Source organism: Prosopis cineraria, unplaced genomic scaffold (assembly GCF_029017545.1).
Source record: "Prosopis cineraria cultivar Desert tree isolate PC_DT_omini unplaced genomic scaffold, ASM2901754v1 PC13, whole genome shotgun sequence".
In the NCBI taxonomy this organism is placed as follows: Eukaryota; Viridiplantae; Streptophyta; class Magnoliopsida; order Fabales; family Fabaceae; genus Prosopis; species Prosopis cineraria.
Genome location: NW_026555344.1, coordinates 9,962,938 through 9,985,922, shown reverse-complemented (window position 1 = coordinate 9,985,922; position 22,985 = coordinate 9,962,938). Strand labels below are relative to the sequence as shown.

Genomic DNA, 22,985 nt, shown 5'->3' with positions numbered 1-22,985 from the left:
AATTTTATTCTCTCTCCTTAATTTCCTCCAAAGGTCTAGAAATGGCCAACATTTTATTCCAGCATGATGAAGTTAATAACCACAGAAGTTGAAATTAACAACAGCAGCAAGTTCAATTATTTTGCCAAGAACAAGTGGCATAACATGCAAATGAGCTTCCAGTACATATCCTTGAAGCTAATTTTATTTATTTATTTTTGAGTAAACTTGAAGCATATTTTGTTATCCTGAAAGATGGAAAGTTCAGTGCCCTGGCTCTTGTCAATTTACTCCAAGATCTTTTCAGCAATGGGAAAGGAGGGGGCTATGTCAACAGGAACCTGTAAAATCCACAAGAGAAGCTATTAGAGGAATTGTTGTAATTTACAACTTAATAGCATAACATTATTTTTTATAATTTACTTTTTTTTTTGAAAGTTTATAATTTACTATTTAACAAAACCTCATGAATAGTTGGGATAGGCAAAAAATAACTCAGAAAAGGGGGATTTATATTAGAATCTGCTTCTCTTTATGTTGTTATAATTCTTCTCTCTATTTTTGATTATTAGAATCTAAATTTAAAACTTCCCATCTAACATTTTATTCGATCAATGCATCTCTTTTTACTCGAGATTTTTGTTGGATTATTATTTATTTGTGTACTCTAAGGGGGAAAAAATTAGTTTGCAGTAAAACACAGTAAATCTCCCACTTCAATTTGAGTCCACCTTTTTTATCCATGTATTGAAATTTCAAAAAAGCATTGAGCAGCATGTAAACAAGTGACCTCCAGATTTTTCAGAGCTAAATACTAGGAGTTGCTTCGATTCTCACTCGATAGATCTAGAGTCCAGGTGGGAAGAGAAGAAATAAAGAGATTTTGTGGGCTCTATATATTATTATTAGATCATCCAAATGTGGGTGGACCTAAGTGGATATGAAAAGTCTCATGTGAGATAAAATTGAATTTAATAAGTGATATATATTCCCTCTGTTAAAAAATATAAGGCATTTTTTAGGAATTAAATGTTCAAAAATATAAGGCATTTTTAATCTTTTAAGATGTAATCATTGCCTTCTTTTTCAAAAATGCCCCTATTAAATAAATCACTTTATATTTATTTTAGTGTAAAATACTCTATTAAATAGGCCTATGGTTACCTGAACATTCTCCAACTTCTTCAAAGCAAGTTTGAGTGGTTCTGAGATGACTCCATATTTCTGAAGAAGCAAGCCTGCAGCCTCTTTGTCACCTTTGGCTTGTATGGTCAGTATCTCTCTGCTCAGACTCTCAACAGCGCCTTCAATCTTTGAAACAAGAACAAAATTATAATTTATTCTCTCTGAAACCAATCAAACGGTCAAACAAACAAACTGGAGAGAATTTGAGCCAAAACACATTCACACACAAAAACACAAACACACCTTGGAATAATCAACTGAAAATGTGCCATCAGTGTGCCAGATATATGCCCCTTTCTCATATAACCAATTGAACTGCAATGCCTGTCCTTTTCTGACCCAAAAAAAAAAAATCAAAATATATAGTGAAATCAGATGCTTGAAGGTGTTCAAAGGTTCAACTTGGTTTAATTTTGGGCAAAAACTAAACTGAACCAAGCCAATTGGGCCGGCACGATTTTGGATAGTAAATGGGCACGATTTTGGATAGTAAATGGAAGAACAACGCATAATTTGCTTACCCATGAGCTTCCTCTAAGCCAAAACGTACTGAACGGAAGCATCCAGCGAGAAAAGAAGCATACATGGACTTCAATAAGCTCTTGGAAAGCAAGTCCTGCTATTCCACATGCACAAACAATAAATTAGCATCAGTAAAAGTTTCTATGAGGAAAAATTTAGGAGTGATCAAACATGAATTGTAATTCTAATTGAAGTAAATTATAGGACTAAAGTATTCAGCTAATCCATTAAATTAAGTGACTATTAGAACAGAAATTTTTTACTGATGAAGACAACCTCAGAAGCACAGGTCAGAACATGTCACATGCATGATTAGCCATTGAAAATGAGACATTGACCCATGTATTGAGTGATAAATGTTATTATTAGAAACTGACTTTGTGGATTAGAAACCTCAATGCCCAGAGACCAACTATATCAGCTTTTGCTTCTTCCATAGCTGAGTGGAATTCTTGCAATTCCTGCATCAGAAGGAAGAAGAGATTATAAAAATTAAAATCAAAACAGAATTAAATGATTCTCAGAATTGTAACTTGCTGAATTATTAATTCTTCAATTCTCAATATTTGAACATCTAATTAATGGTGTTTAGGGACTTGTATTTCCTCTCTCTGTCTCCTCAATAATCTTGCTAGAATGTGAAAACCCAATCATTAAGCCACACGTGTCTATCTCTTTCCTTACAACATCAATATCTTCTTCCTAATAAAAGCCACATTTAATTTGACTGTTGAACAAAAACAAAATTGACAAGGGTGGCAGGTCCTACAAGTTAGGTGAGACTTATCCATCCTATGTGTCTATCTCTCTCCTCATAACATCGTACTATTGCAATAGAGAATTAAAATCCTTTTTTATGAAATATAATGATTTGTTAGCTGCGCTATTGACATAATCGTTAAACCTGAAGTGACTGATTATTCTGTGAAAGTACTCAAAATTTACAGAATTTTCTCAAATAAAACACGCATCATGCAACTGACCAATATCACTGTAGACTTCTTGCCATTTGGGAGTGTTATGGAATGAGGTCCAATCCCATGGCAGCATTCATGGCAAATTGTATGGGTGAAGAATGACTCAAAATCCACAAGCTCTTGTTGTTCCTTTGCAACACAGACTTCAGCAATGGGCAGAAGAATATGCTTAAACCTGATTATAATAGGCTGCAAGTTTTACCCTTAAAAAAAAAAAACGAAAAGAGAAGAAATGCAACAGAAGAGATACATTCAGTCCCCTTGGGGACATCCAATAAGGGTGGAACTGCACAAAGAAGCTTATAAACCTCACTTCACTTGTAAGGCTCCTAATATGGGAATCAACACATAGTCCCTGTGCAAGGATGACATGCACAAACCGAGAAGAGATCCATTCATATTTGCTACTTTATCAGAATAAAAATGTAATGTTTACTTAGCCTCTTGAATATTCTTAAGCATGACCATTGATGTTCCTCGATCTTTTACTATACGCTCATCATTGGGTAGATTGTAAGCAACAATCTGTGGTCCCTTCACATCCTGACAAAGAATTCGCCAACTTAAAAATTTAATAACCCAGAAATCTATGTTAATCAATAAACATCATAAGAAAATGATGAATATATTACATTATTGATACTCACCCCGGCATTATATATAAGCTGGATAATGCGGATAGGTGCAGCATTTACATGTTTTGATTTGTATGCACTGTCCATTGGGAGATTTTGTTCTAGAACCTTCAGAAGAAGAAATTAGTAAGATTTTGATAGCTCATAAATTTAGGGGGAAAAATAAATTTGAAGTCTTATCTGATGAGAAATGCGTACTTGCAAATTGTCACCAAAGAGTTTGAGTTGAGCTGAAGCTTTATCGTCCCGGACTCCAATAAATGCTTCAAAAGTAGCCTTGAAAAATTGCAATGAAATTACTGAGTCCTAATTTAGAAGATGCTAATTTATCTCAAATTGAGATACTGTTTACACTGAGTTCACTGGCTAGAACTACGCTTAGATTTGACTTTGACGTTGCAGCATGACAAACACTAGAGATTGCTGGCAGTTCGTTAATATAAAATAATCAAATACTGTTAGATTTTGGTACAATCTAGACTATTTAGTAACTTTTTTTTAACCAACAAAGATTGATCAGTTAACAAAGATTTGACTCATAATTCACAAAGTCGTGGGATCAAATCTCATTGCTGATATAAGGACTTTATTAGTGGACAATTTAAAAGTACTTTTATAAACCCTCTTGAAATCTGGAGGTATGCATTGACCCTAGTGAGCTCCTGAGATTCAACTTACATAAACTTTTCAATCCTAGATAATTTTTTTATTTATTTATTTATGTAAGAAACTCTAAAGTGACAATCATTTCATGAATGTGATATCCTATGTCAATAGACATTTCGTGAATGAACCTTGCATTTTGGTGACAAAAAATTCAGAACTCTCGTGAATTAGCTAGATGGTAACGATCACTTCAACCAATAGTACCATAAAACAATCGTGGGAAGCATGATCACATTTCACTTGAAAAGATCTAAATAACTAATATGATCAAGCTTTGAAACTTACACTGTCTATCTAACCTCTATCATACTGTAAAATTTACCTTGTATCCGAAAAGTTTATCCGTGTAAGTCTCGTATGGCCCAATAGTAACATCCAACTTTGAGTCCTATGACAGCAAAGGGAAAAATCAACAACAATTGTATGATCTTCAAAGTTTCAGTGAAGTAAACCACACTGCGGTAAAAATTATAAAGCACTTAATGGTACACAAGTCATTGATGTATCGAGAGCTGTTAATAAGAGTTGGCTCGCATGTTTAAAATTAAACATGTTTCTTAAGCCTGGCCCTCATTGGTGGGGCTTAGGATCAGGCTTAAAAGTCTGCATATTTTTTTAATTTTTTATTTAAATTTCTAATTATGTTAATATATAATTCAACAAATTGTGTCATTTTTATATATTAACTTAAAAATTAAAATAAACCAAGCAATTTCAACTATGTTATTTTGCAAATATTAATAATTTCAACCTCATGTTAACTAGAAAATAAAAGAGAAAAATACAGGATCTAAAAGGATTAGCCTGAACCTGAGCTTGTTTTTAAAGAACTTACAACAGTTGAGCCTAACTTTTTTCATGCAAAATCCCTCATTTTTTCCAAGTACATGGCCTGAACAGGTAGTTTGAAGGGCTTGACCTGTTTTGACAACCTATAGGTAGTCATATAAAAGCCAGTTGGAGCAATATCAAGAAGCTTTATCCCCCCCCCCCCCCCAAAAAAAAAAAAAAAACGTTGTACTCTTATCAGGCTATCATGACAAATAGGGAAGATATGGAAACAGATTGAAGAAAAAAATGAAAAGGAAAGCAAAATAATAGTTCGAAAGTTGATTAAAGAAAATGACTAACCAACTCCATCCAGGCTATATCAGACTCATAATAATCATGTGAAAGGAAAGCAGCAGCCTTGCTTTGTAGCAGTCTCTTCAAACTGTACTTGTAAAGAAAGAGTTAATTAGTCACCAATATCTGTACATAAAACAATATTCTACATGAGACCTAATGACAGATCAATAATGGGACTCAGAAGGAAGCATACCTTGGTGAGCTGGTAAGATCTCCAGCCTTATGTAATAACTCTGAAGCTTTAACAAGAAGAGACTTGTACTCTTGTGAATAAGGAGCTATATAAAGATCAGGTGTAGCACCCACTTTGGTATCTGCTTTATCAGAATCCAAATAAAACTCACTGTGCCTTTTGATAACGCTGAAAAATCCTGTTGCCTCTTTCTGTTGATCCTTTTCTAGACTGTCCTTCCATGCTTCAAATTCCTACAAGACATTTGCTTATATTGTTTTCCGTGCTTGAAAATCAAATTCTTTCCTGCAGTATATTATAATAATAAATAATAATTATTATTATTTTTAGATAATTTACCATTTTGTCCATGTCCGGAGGGTAAAAGTTTGCACCAGGTGGTTTCAGAACAGGAAATGCTGCTCTATATTCCAGACCCTTCCACCCTTTAACTGGCCTTGTTGCCTTTGGAAGCAACTTTATTGCTGAATCTGCTGTTGTCAAAAATGCCTTGTCTTCATCAAGGCTTGACCTATCAACAGTAGAAATAAAAAAAAGTTATTCAAATACTTTAAAGAACTTGGTTTTATTTTTTTTTTTTTTAAGAAAAAAGAACTCTGCCCAAGAAATCAAAACAAACAAATTTGTTGTACTCAAGTCAAGGTAGTAGGATGTTCATATTTTGTCAAAAGAAGCTTCAAATGCGTATTTCATTTCAGTTCAAATTATCTCTTCCCCAATCACCTTTTCATTTTATTAACAAAAGGAAATAATTTGAAGTTAAAAGACTAAATTATCCTTCATTTTTAAATTTAAAAGTAATCCAACAAAGATATTTTTGACTTTTTCATTTGGATTCCATAATTTAAAGTAACTTTTCATTTCTCTAACTATAAAAACCAATATTGCGTTGAAAACTGTGACAGCCCCAATTTATATGGAATTCTCGACTTCTCATGGTGTGCTATAATTTTCCCTTATACCAAATTAGGCCTAAATTAATCCACCTATCTATCTCTGGATGTAAAATTGTATACCATCTAATAATATAATAGAGTAATCTATTGTGACTTACCATGGGGTCTTGTTAATTTGATAATAGGACCATTTCAACTTATGTAACTCTGATCCACGAGCATGCTTCTTCAACCAATCCTTTAGAATTGGATTACTGTGCCAAGCCTGATTTAACAAATTGACAAACTTTAGTAATTAATGTGAACTACCACACAACCATATGAAGAAAGAAATAAATTTTTTCCAATCAAACTATGTAATGTGCTTAAAGCAATCTGTAAGGGTAGTTAGGTAGTTAAGGGAGTTTGAGATTAAGTTAGTTAGATTGTTACGTCAGTTGAGCCAATTGATTTAATTATTATGCATATAAACACATTCTTCTATTGAAAATAACACAATATTCCCTGAATTCTTTCACAATCTATCATTATTGGTCTGTTTGGTTTGCGTTTCAAATGTGCTTTTTTTCAAAAGCTCCCATTTGTAGTGTCTCACAAAAGTAGCATCGAAATTCCCCCATAATAACATTGAATGCAAAAGTTGAAATCAGACCAACACTATAATGCATTAAAAATCATAGAGATAATCACAAATAAGGACCTTAGAATATTGCAAATAACCAGTGAGGACCACGAAATTATGAATTGAATTTTAAGACTATAGTCTTTTTTTTTTATAGTTTTAAAAATAGTAATTTCACTAAAATGCCCCTGTTTGGAGATAGCTTTTAAGTTTGGGAGTAAAATTTTTTTCAATTCAAATAAAGTGACTCATAATCCCTTTTAACTAAATTTCTAATTTAATTAAAGTGATTTAAGCACTATTGAATTTTAAGTTGGCATTTCAAATAGAGGCTGTTTAGTCAAAGTATTATTTTTAAAACTATATAAAAGGACCATGGTCCTAAAATTTAATTTCATAATTTCATGATCCTAAAATTTATTTGCGACATCTTGAGATTCTTATTTGTTATTTTTCCAAACTTATATGTAGGCATAGAAACTAAGCATCATAAAAATGATATTACAATAATTTTATAAACTATTTGTTCAAAAAATAATAATTTTATAAACTAGATCTGAACATGCCCACATAATGTAACTTGCAATGTAAAATCTATAGATAAACTTATAGAGAAAATAATACTTGAACAATTTTATCATTTTAAAAATATGTAAACTTGACCTGAAGATAAAAAATTTCATTCATAACAGCTGCAGCCTTGACAAGAAAAACAAGAGCACTTTTGTCTGATTCCGTGAGCCCTGTCAACTGCAAGACATAAAAATAAAATATATTTCTCATGGTTAATTAAGGAGCTACATTAAATTTTGGAAAAATAAGTTATGGTATCATATGTATGAAAAATTCAACAACCTCTGCATTGAGAGAAATAGGAGCATAACGTTTTAGTTGGTTCTGTAAAGTCAAACTGCGAGCTACGGTATCCTCCTTGTACCTTGACAAACCAAAAATAAGCACATGATCAGTGCGTAATAAATTTTTCAGCTCATAATTTTGTATTTTTTAGCAAGCTATTGTGTTAATGACCATCATATGGAATTTCAAGTCAACTACTTTGTTGAACAAGTAAACCATTAAATTAATTTACTAACTGATTTAATAAAATGCTTTGTTTTTTTACTAGTTTAATCACAGTTTAACTATGATTTTGATTATTAACCCTTAAAGCAGTGCCTTAAATAATTCAATGATTGGTCCAATTTTTAATAATTTAGTGTTAAGACAGCTATGTACATGAACTAAGATTGAAGTTATGCTGCCAACACAAGAAATGAAAACAGAATACTTAGAACCTGTTTGGTTTTTGTTCTCATTTTTTATTTTTAAAAACTGTTTTGTAATATAGTTTTCAAAATTGTTTTAAAAATAAAATAAAATGAAAATCTGTTTGATTATTTAATTAAAAAACGGTTGTAGAATTAAAAAAATGGAATAGTTATATGCAGTTAATTGTAGTGATTAATAATAAAAATTGGTCAAAATAACTATAATTTTTAATGATCAAATGTAATGTATTTTAAAAATAAAAAATAAAACAAAACAACTTAAAGTTGTTTTTATTTTTTTTTTCTGAAAACAAAAAATGAAAATAGTTTTGAAAACGGCTAAATAAAAAAGACTTACCCAAACAAATTTTGAAATTTTTATATTTTTAAAAACAAAAACAGTTTTCAAAAACTAAAAACAAACAGGCCGTTAAATAATCTAATTTGTCCAACATGGATAATCAGAAAACAGAAGGAACATTTGCTTCATGTATAAGAAATTTTAAGAAATGTGACATACCTCATTTCAAAGTATCAAAAAGTTGACCGTACTGTCCGTGAACATCGTAAGGGGCATAATCAGAATCTTCTTTAGCCAGCAGCCTTTTATATTCTTCATAAGAGATGTATTTGACATTTGAAACTCCTGTTTCCTGTCATTTCAATAATTAAAAAAAAAAATCACTTGCATCAGATCATGCTAACTTATTTAATAATCTTGATTGCTTGCATTCCCTAATTTGTTGTGTTTGGCTTGCTTTTTTTGTTGTATAAATCCTGGTTCTATGGAAAGCCTTATTTACCAGATTTGTTGAAGTGATAATTCTCTCCAAAAATGTGATGAATTCTGATTCCTTCATGCTGGAATCACCCCATTTTCACAAATACCCCTATTCTAAGGAACTACTACATTGTGGAGTCTTTTTTTTTTTCTTGAGGAATATATTTTGTCCTTTTTTATTTTACTGGTATTTAATCAAATATAAAAATTATTCTTTGTATCATTCTCAATATCATAGAAACAAATTCACGGTATTAATTCCATTGCATTTTAATATGTCCATTTTTACCTGATGAGTAAAGGCTTCCAATGGTATTGGATCAACAGTTGTGACCAGATATACATCATTTATGACACTGAAACTCAAATTAAATTAATATAATTAACTAGAGCAATTATAAGTCCAAACGGCCAAATCATTTGATATTGAAGTTTAGTTTAAAGGAAATTAAATATTATTTGGCAAACTAGATATAAGAAAGCGTTTTAAACTACTGACCCATCTTTACGGAAAATAAATAACAATTCAAACGCATCATTTGGAAGGGTTATGCCTAACTTCTCCTTGACCTCCCTCCTGAAAATTAAAATCAATGATGAAAATAATTAAATTAATCACGTTAGTAAGCAAAATTTAGCAAGGATTACAAAATTTTATATTTGAGCAATATGTATGATATCAACATTCAGGCATATTAATTGCTTATATGTGAGAGAGAATGACTATAAAATTCCAAAACTTTGAATTTATGACAATTAACTGCTCGATAAAATTTGCTAAAAAAATAAGTTGCAAATATTGATTCAAACAATTGCATATAGGAATCTCAACCGTAAATAGAGAGTTGTATTTAAAATTTAATTTAACTATCTTATATGTAGCTAGAACTTTTAAATTTATGACAATTTGAATCAATATTTACAAATAATTTTTTAAAAAATTTTGTCAAGGACTTAACTATTATAAGTTTTAAGACTTTAATGTCATTCTTCCTATATTTAAAACCGGAGGATTACTTCATTACATCTTAGTGGTTTACCATCGTGAACAACATATTAATTAATTTCTTATATCAATGATAAATGGCTACCCTCTCTTCGTGAGAATATCTGAATTTTGTGATTTTTTTTTAAAATTTAACCATTTTGTTTTTAGAATTTTGACTTTATTATAATTTAATCTTTCAACTTTAACTCAATACAATTCAATTCCTATAATTTTTTTCTTGGATTTTAATTCAGTGTAACTTGAGCTTTATAATTATAGAGTATATATAAAACATTAATCCTTAAAATTCAAAAGATAACTTTAGTCCTTAATATACTTTTTTTTAATTCCATCGTAAAGTATATTGGGAAACTTGAGGTATTGTTAGTTAGTACCACCTTCCATCCAAACTAATTCAACCCCCTATTGTGTGGGACTGTTATTATCAATGGTAACCTCATAGGAACCTTGGTGATACCTTTAACATATTTATTTAATGTAACTAAATATTTCAAGATTCAAACTTAAAACATCAAAATAAGTTGATTCAACAATCTCTCGACCAATTGAATTAAACACAGTAGTTCTTAATATAATTTTATTTTCTAAAATATAGTCACTAACATTTTAAATAGTTAAAATTATAAAAATAAAATTATATTAGGTTAAAATTTAAGAACTGAGCTTCAACCGATTTAGAAAGAGTTCCTCATTAGTTGCATTGGAGAATATATTATCAAAGTGATCCTTGATATGGAAAATTAAATGTAAGAATAAGAAGAAAGAGAAATGCAGAAGAATACATTACCGAGCAGTGAAGAAAGAGGAAGAAGAAGCAGCAGCCATGTTTGCAGAAGCAGAGACATCCCACAAGCCCGAACGACGTCGTTGGAGAAGCACTTGTTTTGTGCTCTCCGCAATAACCCACACATGAACCCCTCTACATGCATCACAATTAGTAACCTAATTAATATTCTGATCTCTCTCTCTCTCTACACACACACAAGTGTAGAGATCGAGTCAGAATCAGCAGTGGATAAGCTATTGTGCAAGTTCTCTCAGAGACGGATATACTTACCTGCAGGACTTGGTCTGAACCTCAGAATCAGCCATGGTTTATTGATCTAATCAACAATGCATGCCTTGTGTCTGTGTGTGTATATATAAGACCAATAACTCATCACCATCTAATACACGTGGCTGTGTGCATGTTACTGGTGATGAATGATGTCCTTTGCATTATTTATAGAGCCACGAAGCACAGAGGCTCTGGTGAGTTAATATATAGATTCTGATTTTAGAGCAATATTAGTTAATAAAAAGAAAAACAAGAAAAAGGTTACAAGATATATATATATATATATATATAAACTGTTGTTTTTTGTTTGGCCTCATGTGAAAGTGTTACGAGTACCGTGTCAAGTAGATGTAACATCATAAGTGAAATGAGATTTATAAATTCAAAAAGCTCTTTTACCTAATAAGCTTGTCTTTTAAGATAAGCTCTTCTTTTAAACTTGTGTTTACATCATCAGCACGTACGTACTGAGGAGGTGAGGGTGGTGTCTGTCATTTTAAATTTTAACCAAGCTCAACTACATGTTTTTCTGGCTCCTAGTGTTTTATGGTGGTTGATCGGTTCTTGTTTACAGGATTCTTCGTTTTTCGGTTCTGATATTCTCAAGGCAATTTCATGGCGGCAGCTATATATATATCTGATGAAGACACATTCTGCATTTTCATGGCTCTCTGGTTTGATTTTGTTGCTCTTGGTGCTGGTTTGATGTGAGGTTTTATGTTAGTTCGTGTTTTTTAATGAAGCAGGAGGAGCATGGTTCAACAAATGTAGCTTAGTCCTTTCCTAGGATCTCATCATGCATTGCAATATTTCAGAAATTGTTTTTCTAATTATGTTGCTTTTTTATGAACCTGTTTTATTGTTTCTATAGATTTAGATGGGGTAAGCAACCCGAGTCTACTCAGTCAATAAGTATTTCATATGTATAATAATAATGATTTAATTGAATTGAATGGTTGCAAGAAATTGTCATATAAAACTCAAAAAGTATTAAATATTAAATATGGAACAAGATATGTACATGTGAAGGGTGCTTTGACTATGATAATTGTTTTGAATTTTTTTAAAAATAATATGTATAGATAATTTTTAAATATTAATAAAATATTTTAATAACTATAAATGAAATACTGATTGAATGAGGGGAATTTATTTAAAGCCTTATTTTAACAGTTGTGGTGTGTGTTCACTTTGTTATTACTATTAGTCCATGTGAGGTGAATGTTATATTTTTCGCCACGTGTAAGGTTAATTATTAATGCCTTCTATTCTAAACCAAAGGTAATAGCTAGTTAGTATAGTTGGTGTCATCTAATAACCTTAAAATAAGTCATACTAAGCTTCTTGTATTTTATTTTTATTATTTTTTTTTGCTTCCCTTCTTTGCTGACATCTTGTATTTCCTTCTATAATTTCACATTGAGCGTTCAAACTTTTAACCGTTCAAGGTTTTAAAAATAAAATTAAAAGCTTTATTGGTTCCTTGGTGTTTGAAAAATAAATAATATTTCACTTATATATACTTCTTCACAATTCAATATCATAAGACATTTTTTTAAAGTATTATGTTAAAAAATATAAAACATTTTGAGTTTTTTGAAATGTAATTAATAATTTTTTTTTCAAAAACACCTTTAATTAAGAGTGTAATTAATAATATTTTCTAATTAAAATATCCTATTAATCATGTACTTTTGAAGATAATCAACTAACTCGTTAAGATATATGTAATTTAATTAAAAATGTTTTATACATAATTTTTTTTATAAATGAGCAAATTACTTTTTAAATTTTAGATCCAATAGTACCATAGATCATAAGCTTGTTTATTGTGAAAATTATCTCTTGACTTTTAAAAATGATACCTTTTATCTTCTGTCATTAATAAAAGTTAACTTTGACTGATAAATAATTATAAAATGACAAAAAAGTACCTCAAATTACATAAAAGAACCAAAAAAATTATAATAAAGGACCCAAAAATTACAGAAAAAGACAAAAAAAGATTTTTTTATCATTTTCTAATCAACTAACGGTTAAAATTAATTTTTGTTAATGATAAAGACCAAATTGCATTATTTTTAAAACTCGAGAGATTGATTTGTATGATAAAATAGTTTAAGGTATATGGTGCTATTGGACTTAAAATTTAGGGGTCAATTCAAAATGTTTTAAAAGCTGAATCAAACATTGAATTGAAAAAGTTAGCAGTTACACCAATGATATAATAATTAAATAAAAATAATATTTTATATATATAGATATGATAAATATAAGAAACATATATAAGGTATGCCTAATTGTTAATGAAATGATATAACATGATCGTAAATTAACAACATTATAAATATGAATATAGTTTTATAACTTGTCAAATATAAGTAGATCTTAATTAAATTTGATATAAACAAACTCAAAAGTAGTATTTGCATTTATAACTCTCAATATCTTTATAAAAAAATAGTTTTAAATCATATTTTATACATGTAAATTATTCAAAAATAGAGTTGGCCTTTAGTAAGGATCTAATTTTTAAATTTTTTTATTTTTTAAAATTTTTAAGCTTTTTTTTATTATCATGTTTAAAAATGTTCAGTTTTCTAAAAATTGCTCTAGTTTCAAATTTAATAGCGATTCAACTTCAGTCCAATCTAGGTCAATCAGGCAAATAATTTTTCGATCCAAACTGAGTTGTTAATGATTCTGGTTGATGGTTCAACCGGGTCAATTGTCCAATTCGGTTCAATTTTTAAAATAATGATAATTTGCTCATTTACTCATTTTTTTGTAGAATATAATTTTAAGGATGATTGATTACATCATTGAGATATATAATTCAAGTAAAAATGTTTTTTAATACTGAATAGAAAAATAAAATATTTTAAATATTTTCACCTAAATTAAGAATGGTTGTTAGATGAATTTATTTGTTAAAAACATCCCATAAAATTCCAATTGTGTCCCTATTTATCTTTGTTCTTTGGGAAAGAAGCCTAAAACTTGTCAAGGAGGCCGCAATTAAAATCTAGAGTAAAAAAAATCATTTAACATTTTAACACAATTGATACTTGATAATGTACTACTACCTTCTTTCTAATTTAAAAGATACTTCTAGGGGAGATTGGGCATTTTAGAAGGTAAAACACTTTGATAAATAATTTTTTATTAATAATATTTTTTCAATAACACCCTTCTCATTATATTTTCTCTTTTTAATATTCTTTCAAAAATGAAGTATAAGATGTGTGTTTTTAAAAGTTTATATTTTTTTAAAAATAAAATTACAAAGTATACTTAATGAACTTTATTAAAATACGTGATTTTGCAAAGATAATATGTTTGAATTGTTTTGCTTGATTCACACTCAAGAGGTTGGAAACACTCTGAAGTTGAGACATATATATATATATATATATATCTCAAAGGTTCTCCAATAGAGAGGAGAGAACATTATATAATATATCCACAAGTAAGAAAAACAAAGGATTATTTGTTGATTGAAATTGACCTACGAAAATTGTGTGGGGTAATTATTCCCAACTTTGATTTCTCCATGTTATAAATCTGAACCTTTAAACTCATCCACCAATTTATTTGTTGATTGACATTGACCAATGGAAAAGGAAAAAAAAATGAGTTGATTGCATTTTTAAAGCAAGAAGGTTTACCTTCTCTCTTGTTTCCTAGAGAGAATGTTCATCTTCTCCCTTGACTCCTTACTGCTAATCTCTTCCCCATGATCACAAAGCCATTACTTGATTCCAATTTCATTTTCTCAGCTTCCACTTCCCATGAGGAGACCATGAATCCCCTGCATCTAAGGAAGAAACTAATTTACTACTCAGAAACAATTCCAAACCAGATGAAGAGATGATTGATAAAGGTCCAGATATGCTACAACAGTCAAAATCCTAGATACAACATGAGAGATTTAATATGCCAATAGGAATCCAAAATAGAGATGAGGCTGCAACTGATATAGATGATAGAAAAACAACATCCTTTCAAGGTACAAAAGCTCCTATCTCTTACAAAGACTTACTAATTGGTTACGATAGATGTTTTGGGATCAACACAGACAGAGACACTTGAAGTTCTTGCTAAAGAATTATATCAGGATTGGTCACCATCTGAAAGAAGAAAAAAGCTTATAGACTAATACCTAACCTTCCAGATTACTAATGAAAAATGGAAAAAAATCTGCCTACCTTGAATGGATGCCATAATCATTAATACCCTGGGGTTACATCTCAATCCTAAATCTCTCAAGCCCAAGTTAGCTAAGATGTGGCTATTAAAAGATTTTGAATTAATCGACCTAGTCAATAGCTATTACATTATCAGAACCAAGGATCAATCTGCTTATGATAGAATCCTTAATGGTGGCCTTTAGACTATCTTTGACCATTATATACTTGTGCAATGTTGGTCTCCTAATTTCAATCTAAATTCCAACATCTTGGGTAAGATCGCCTTATAAATTAGACTCACTAATATCCCAATACAATGCTATGACAAGGAGATACTCTGAAGATTGGGAAATTGCATAGGAAAAACACTAAGTTGTCTCTAATTTTCTGTTAGAATCTGACTCAAAGGATGAACAAGGAAAAACTGAAAGGGGAAAATTTGTGAGGATTAATGTTGAAGTTGATCTAAAAAAAATAGTACCAAGGCTTCTGATCAGAGACAAACTATATAATGTGAAATATGAAAGCTTGAATCTAATTTGTTTTGGATGCGGTTGTTATGGGCATAACAAAAATAATTGCCCTCACAATCTGAAGAACAGAAACAAAAACGAAGAGAAGGTACATCAAAGCAATAGCAACTAGCAAATATCAAAGAAAGCTAATAAAGATAACCAGAATCAACCAACATGGGACTCATTGAAACTTCAACTTGCCGAAGGAAGAATACGGCAAATGCATGAAGTACAAATACCTAAAAAGTACTTAATTTTTGAGATACCCACCGGATCTTTAGGCTCAATGTCACAATCGTGAACAGGGATTCACTTCTAGGACGAGATTTGATATTCTTGCTGACCTTGATCATGACTGAGATGGCACAAATTAGAAAGAAAGCACCACCAACATTCCACCTAAGGTCTCTAATTCGAAGTCTGTCAGAAAAATTTGGAGAAAGAAGGAAGTGTCGGGGGTGAAGAGAGCTAGGTCTAAGGAGTAAAAAGAGGCTGATGAAAATGTAAGGCTTAAGTTCAGAAATGAGGAAGGGAACTCCTATAATAATATGCACAAAGGGCCAAAGTTTACATGGGAAGGCCCAAAAATGGTTAACCTGGAAAAAATGACAACAAAAGAGACTTAGCCCAATAACGACAAGCAAGGCCTAATAAACAAATCCACAATGTAATAAAAGGAAATCAAAGAGATATGGGCTCTTGCCTTAAGCCCTTATGTGAGAAAAATAACCTGAATAGCACTGAAGAAATTACTGGTAAAATCACATCATTCTCCCCTAATCCTTAAATTTGGCAAGCTTCTAATTTTGATGGGGCAGTATTTGGTCAGTAGAATTCTTAATCTTCTTTTGATTCTCGAGTTGACCTTAGAAAGCCTCCTAATCCAGATATAAACCATAGCATTGTCTCTAAAACTCAATTTGATATAGACCCTGCTATAGACATACATAATAACTATGAATCTGGAAGATAATCAAAATGAACTCATTCAGTTCAATGATGAAGATGACATTCTTGATGATGACCTCCTGGATGAAGATTTTAGTCAACCAATTTAGAATGGTGATTTGGAGGATGATGAATTTAGTGACGATCAAATTGAAGAACATCTAGAAATACAAGAAGATTAACATTTTTCCAGGTTTATCTACCCCTTTTTATTTTTCCTTATGAATTTAATTTATTAGAATAGTAGAGGTACTTGTGCTAAAATTTTACTAGATATATCAAAGAAATCACTAATTCTTATAATACTCAAATTCTTATTTTACTTGACACTAGAGCTAGTGGTTCCAGGGTCGAAAATATTGTTAGAAAATTAGGTTTTTCTGATTAGATTCATGTTGAAGCTATTGGGTATGCAGGTGGTATATGTAATGTCCACATTGACATTACCAGAACAGCATTCACACATCATTGTGATAACTCGGATTAAATAAAATCCTCAAAAAAAGTTACCACAACTCAAGGGTTGAAAGATAATTAGTTAAAATATTGAGATCTCAAGAAAATCCTTTTTAATATATAGTTTGAGCTCAAACCATGATTAAAAATTGATTAAGAGCAAATACAGAAGCATGGGAAATAAACTACAGCAAAATCTGATTTAAACACCATTTTTCCAACATTTACTGCTCCGTCCACCGTGGCGTAGGCTGTGCTCGCCGCCGCGGATGGCACAGAGAGACGAATCTCTCAAGGTTCTCGTGCGCCATGGCGCAATAATCGTGCATCGTGACTCACACCTGTTGTCATGACTTTTCTCTAAATTTTTAGAGCGCGTCATTTTACCATTCGACATCCGATTTGAGCGATTCAAGTGTCCACATAAAACTCTGTAAGCCCTCTAGCTAATGGCACCGATCTTACACTCATACAATCATCCATTTAAAAGATGAACACCCGAATCTAAAATGATTCATTTTCACAACAACCACATACTATAGTGTCCAATTCACAACACACAATACCATTAGCCTCGGAGACAACTTGACTACTTTAAATGGACCATACACCATATCACAATCCATTCATATTACACAATTAAGTAATCACGCTCAAAATGACCACCCAATCCTTATTGGACAAAAACATAATGGGTGGACAAAATCTAACACATCAATCAATTGGTCATTTTGACGCTCAAAACATTTAATATATATATATATCACTTGTAAGCAACTTGGCCAAGCACACAATTAATCCGTATCATCATTTTTAGGCCAAGGTATACATACTTATTACAATTTTATACAAGTGATATTCAAATAATGTCATATTCTTAAGTTGGCAATAATTATCGACAATATTTGTTACGACACACAAAAAGATAATTGGGAAGAGCTATACTATGATGCTCTTCACTCTTCAAATGCCCCTTCCTTCCCCTTGCCCCTATTGTAACCTTCACCTGTAAAATATAACCATGAGATGAGATAAATATCTCAGTAACCAATATAGCTCATAAAATGTTTATTACCACAAATAACCATGCAAAAGTACCAAAACTATAGTATTAACAAGCATACTATAATTATGAGATAGGCGTATCTTTTCTCAATAAAACACATGGTTTTACACTAGCATGATCATCTAATCACCAAACCTCCAATGCTCCCCGACATGAAACCATAGGCTCTCCTGGTTCAATCACTTGTTGACCTAAGCATACTTTCGATGGTAGAAATACCCGACCAAAGGTAATTTAACTCGCCTACGGACTATGATTTTTCCCTCTTCACACATTGTCATAGAGGAGTGTTGACTCCTAACCACACCCTAACGGGTACTAGGGAGTTACCAGACTACTCGGATGTCCCATAGTAACAGTCCCATATATTGCTGCACTGGATATCCCATGGTGTCAGCCTGACTATATGAATTTTTCACTCACAATCTCCATACACACATATTTTCACATATCTCGGGTGAACTCCCACCCCCTATAATTATGCTTTCACAATTTTCATTACTTTTCATCACATTTCCATTTCTCACTTATATACATAGTGTATATATATTATATATATTTCAATTAAAAGCAATAATCATTTACAAAACACTTTTTCATACTAAAATTGTTTACAATGTCAAATAATGCATATACCATGTCAATGTGCATATATAGACATATATGTATACTTTGTTAAATGAAAATTATGGATATAAGGAAACAGATATGATTTATATTGATTAGTTTGGAACAATGTGCTATAAATTTACATCTCCATATCTAATAGTATTCCTAATAGTTAAAAGGTTTAGGCCTAACAAGGAATTACATAGGAAAGGAATATGTAGAGAAGAAATTAGAAGAAGGCCATACTTTGTTGAACTAGAGTCAAAGAGTTCTGAGATGCATTGGACATAATATAGACAATTAGACTCATGTAATAGTATGTATGAGTTCCTGAGCTATGATAATATTATCACAGCTTCCTCTGCCCATAATGAAACTGCATTACTTAGAAGCAATGAGATGGTACATAACCCCTTTAAGATGAGTGGCAATAATTTTGGTAATAATTTTGAGACTAACATTACACAAAGATGTGTTCAACTATGAACAGTTCCATTCATGCTCGTTGCTATTTTGTTTCCTTTTTTACAGCCACTGTCTACTGTGACTTCTCCATTACCCACCTCGTGAGTTCTTGTGTGAGTACTATATTTAGGTAAGTTCTTGGACTCACTCTCTTGTTTTAAAGTATGCTAACTTTAACTATTTTAGGTGCTTCTATCTGAATTTTGCCCCCTTATTCTGTGATATGTGGTTGATCCTATCTTATTGTCTAGGTTTGATATGTTAACTGATTGTTTAGGTTTCTATATACTATCTAGCTATGCTAAAAGGGAGAGGCCGAAGAAGAATATAAGGGGGTAAGGGGAGTGGTATTAGTGATGGAGTTGAAACAAATTCCACCACATCATAAAGTGAAGATCCTTTAAATTGATGTTGATTTAAAAGTTTTGTTAAGATTTTTTTTCTTTTAATTTAAACACATTTGTCTTTACATGCAAGTTCACCCCATATTGTACAGTTTGTGATATCACTAAAATAATCAAAAAGTCATTTGCTGGCTCATAGCCTACTTAGACTTCAATCCCGTCTCACATTAGATACAAATGGTTTGAACAACTAAATGCATGTTATGATTTTTTATTTTTTTTGTTCTTAAATTTGTAGATTCAATTATTAGAAAATTTTAGAAAGCTTTGGTTTTGTTAATTTGATTATTATTGTAGAGATTATATTATTGGGAAGAAAATGACAAAGATATAATTAGAGGCACCTTTGAAGTTATAGGTTCTAAAAGACTCTGTGACACATTCTATAAATTGAAAGAAAAGCTAAAAGATAAAGAAGATTATATTCCTAATTGAACTAGTGCAGACTATTAGAATGAACTTAAATAACACTAGAATACTACAAAGTTCAAGCAAATTGCAGCCACTAATGCAAGGAATAGATTGGTGAATCCTTCTTTGCATACAAGAAGATCACGTCTTGCCCATGAACATGCTTATAAATTGATAAGGTTTGAGTCATTAAGTTGTAAAACTCTCATATTATACCATTAATGTTTTGATTTTAAATTTATATTAATGATTATTATTTTTGTAGGAGAAAGAGAAAGGAAACCTATGCTATCTGAAGTGTACAAGGCAATACACAAGAAAAAAAAAAAGATGATCAATGGGTTGATGACAAATCCAAAAATGCATATGTAAGTTTAATGTTAAAAATGATAATTAATTTACTTCTTCATTTATATCTACTTACTAATTAATTGAAATTTGAATTTTATTAGGTCAAGTACAAACATAACATTTAAATTCATCTATCTAGACAGCCAATTGGAGAAGATGAGCAACATAGAGATTTTGAGAATGTTACAGTGTTTGAAAATGAAGGTGAAGGCCAAGATGTAAATGTTGATGATGGAGACTTCATTGAAGCTCAAGCTTCTCTCTCACAGGATTAAGTGGCTCAAGCATGGTTAAAGGCAGTTGGTAGGATGAAGAAGACTGGTAAAGTTTATAGACTTGGATCACATGTTGCTATGGTATGTGGAAATCATGGCAAGACCACTTGTAACATTAATATTGTTCATCCTACTCCTCCACATCCTATACCTTCACATCCTACGCCAAATGTAGGATATTTTGTTTAGACACCTATATTTAAAGAAGCTGTTAACCATGTAATAGAAGAGAAGATAGAACATATATTCATCTAAAAGATATCAGAGATAAGATTTTTCATACAGCAGGATATTTTTAGGGCTATTCATAGTTTAGGTGAGACAGTCCTAACTCTAGAGCAGCGTGCTAGCAGTGCAAATTCTTCCAAGCAAACGGATCCAAATGGTGGTGCAAAATAACCATGTTATTTCCTAAGTTTTTCCTTTATTTTTTATGTATGAGATACTTTAGAACTCTTATTGAGTTTATTACTCTACTATCTTATAATATTGTATGACTTTTGATATATGGTTAACATGTTGAACTACTTGATTATGATATTACTTTTCCATATATAGATTATAAATAGATTGAACCACTTATATTATATTGTGCACTTTAGATTTCATTTTCTAGTTAATTGCTTGATTAAACAGGATTTATTTATAATTAAAATTTTGATTCTTACAAAACCATTGTGCAATTTAGTGATGAAATTACGAGTAAATTATTCCTCTCTAACTAATTTGATTTGCAAGGAATTAATTGATCTTTAATTGTTTGTTGTCCTGATTTTTTTATTGTTAATTATAATCTATTAGCGAGAAAATAGCGACGACATATTCCTCGCTAATTTAGCGAGGAACACATCCCTCACAAAAAAAGTCCTAGCTAAAAAATGAACTTAGCAAAGAATTAGATGCCTAGCCAATTTTAGCAAGGATAATTAGTCCTTGCTAATTCCTTGCTAACATTAGAGAGGAAAATAAAAAGTCCTCACTAATTAGTAAGGAAAATATTATTCCTTGCTAAATATTAGTGACTCGTCATTTAGCTACGCATTAGCGAAAAAATTAGTTTCTCGTTAAATTACTTTTAGCAAGGAATAGATATGATTTAGTGAGGAATAAGGTCCTCACTAAATACTGATTTTCTTATAGTGTTTAACTTATTTTGCCTTAGGTCTCAAAATCCCTTGACACTGCCCTGCATGGTTGAGTTGAATCGCAATATATCCTTATATATATAGATATGACAATTTTATTAAGAAAATATCTATACTATTTACTCTCAATACCTTGACAATGCTTATTTCTTATGCTTACTAAAGAAAAAAAATTACTTCAAATCTGTCATAAATAAATACTACTCTACAAAATACTTGTATTTTTTATATTACATGTTACGTTCCTATTTGTGATGATATAAGCCCGGGGCAAGAAGTCCTTTTTACTCTGGAAAAAAAAGGGTCATTTTTTTAAGTTCGAGTTATCGATTACTTAATGTTTGAATCTCGTTTTTATTTTTTTTTTAAAATCAAGACTGTCATTATAATATTACATATTTACATTTCAAAGTACAAATTTAAATCCTCTAAAATTTAGAATAAGTGATAAAAAATTTTATTTTAAAGTATAAACACATATTTTAAAGTTTAAATTTAATTTAAAGATATAAAGTATTATAATTTTCAGAATTAAAATAAATATAGACTTAAATAGATAACCTTGAACTCGATTCCTTTTTTTAGAGCTTAAAAAAGTAGGGCTACTTAGCTTTTTATATAAAAATACTTCAATTTTTAAAATTTGAGTTTGAAAGAAATGATTTTAAATGCATGTCCAATGACTTCAACCTATCTTTTCGGCCCTAGGATTGAATTAAATTCAACACCCCCAACCCTCAATCATGATAAGCACGTGTAGTGTTCAGATTAAAGTTGTTTTTTAGAATTCTTTTCGTCAGTTCAAGCAGCGTTTATTAATATTTTCCCTATTATACATACCTTTATTTACTCCCTTAGCTTTAATTTTTTTGATGTATTAGGGGCAAGTTAATTTGGCAATACACTTAGTATTTCGATGTATTAATTGTACTTTTTTTTAATCTGTGCACCTAAATTTTAAACTGTTAAACATTACAAATTCAAAAACTTGAAAGATCCTGTTTAAATTTCGAGTGGCTTAGGCTTGATCCGGTATTTCATCTTATTATAGTTATAAACGTTGTTGTGAAAATCTACAAACCCAAAAGCTTCTTTCAGGCCCGCTGCATCTTAACTACAAACCAAAAACTTTTTTGAGAAAAAATTACTTTTAATTAGATCCGATAATATTTAAATTTGATTTATTAGTATCGGATAACAACTGTATCTACAAACAAACAAAAAACAAATTT

The 22,985-nt window shown here is 30.8% G+C and overlaps 2 pseudogenes; one reads left to right on the top strand and one right to left on the bottom strand.

Annotated features, from left to right (window-relative positions):
- Window positions 1-266: 266 nt before the first annotated feature.
- Window positions 267-10,953, bottom strand: LOC129289881 (nudix hydrolase 3-like; annotated as a pseudogene).
- Window positions 2,919-3,064, top strand: LOC129291899 (U6 spliceosomal RNA; annotated as a pseudogene).
- Window positions 10,954-22,985: the final 12,032 nt, after the last annotated feature.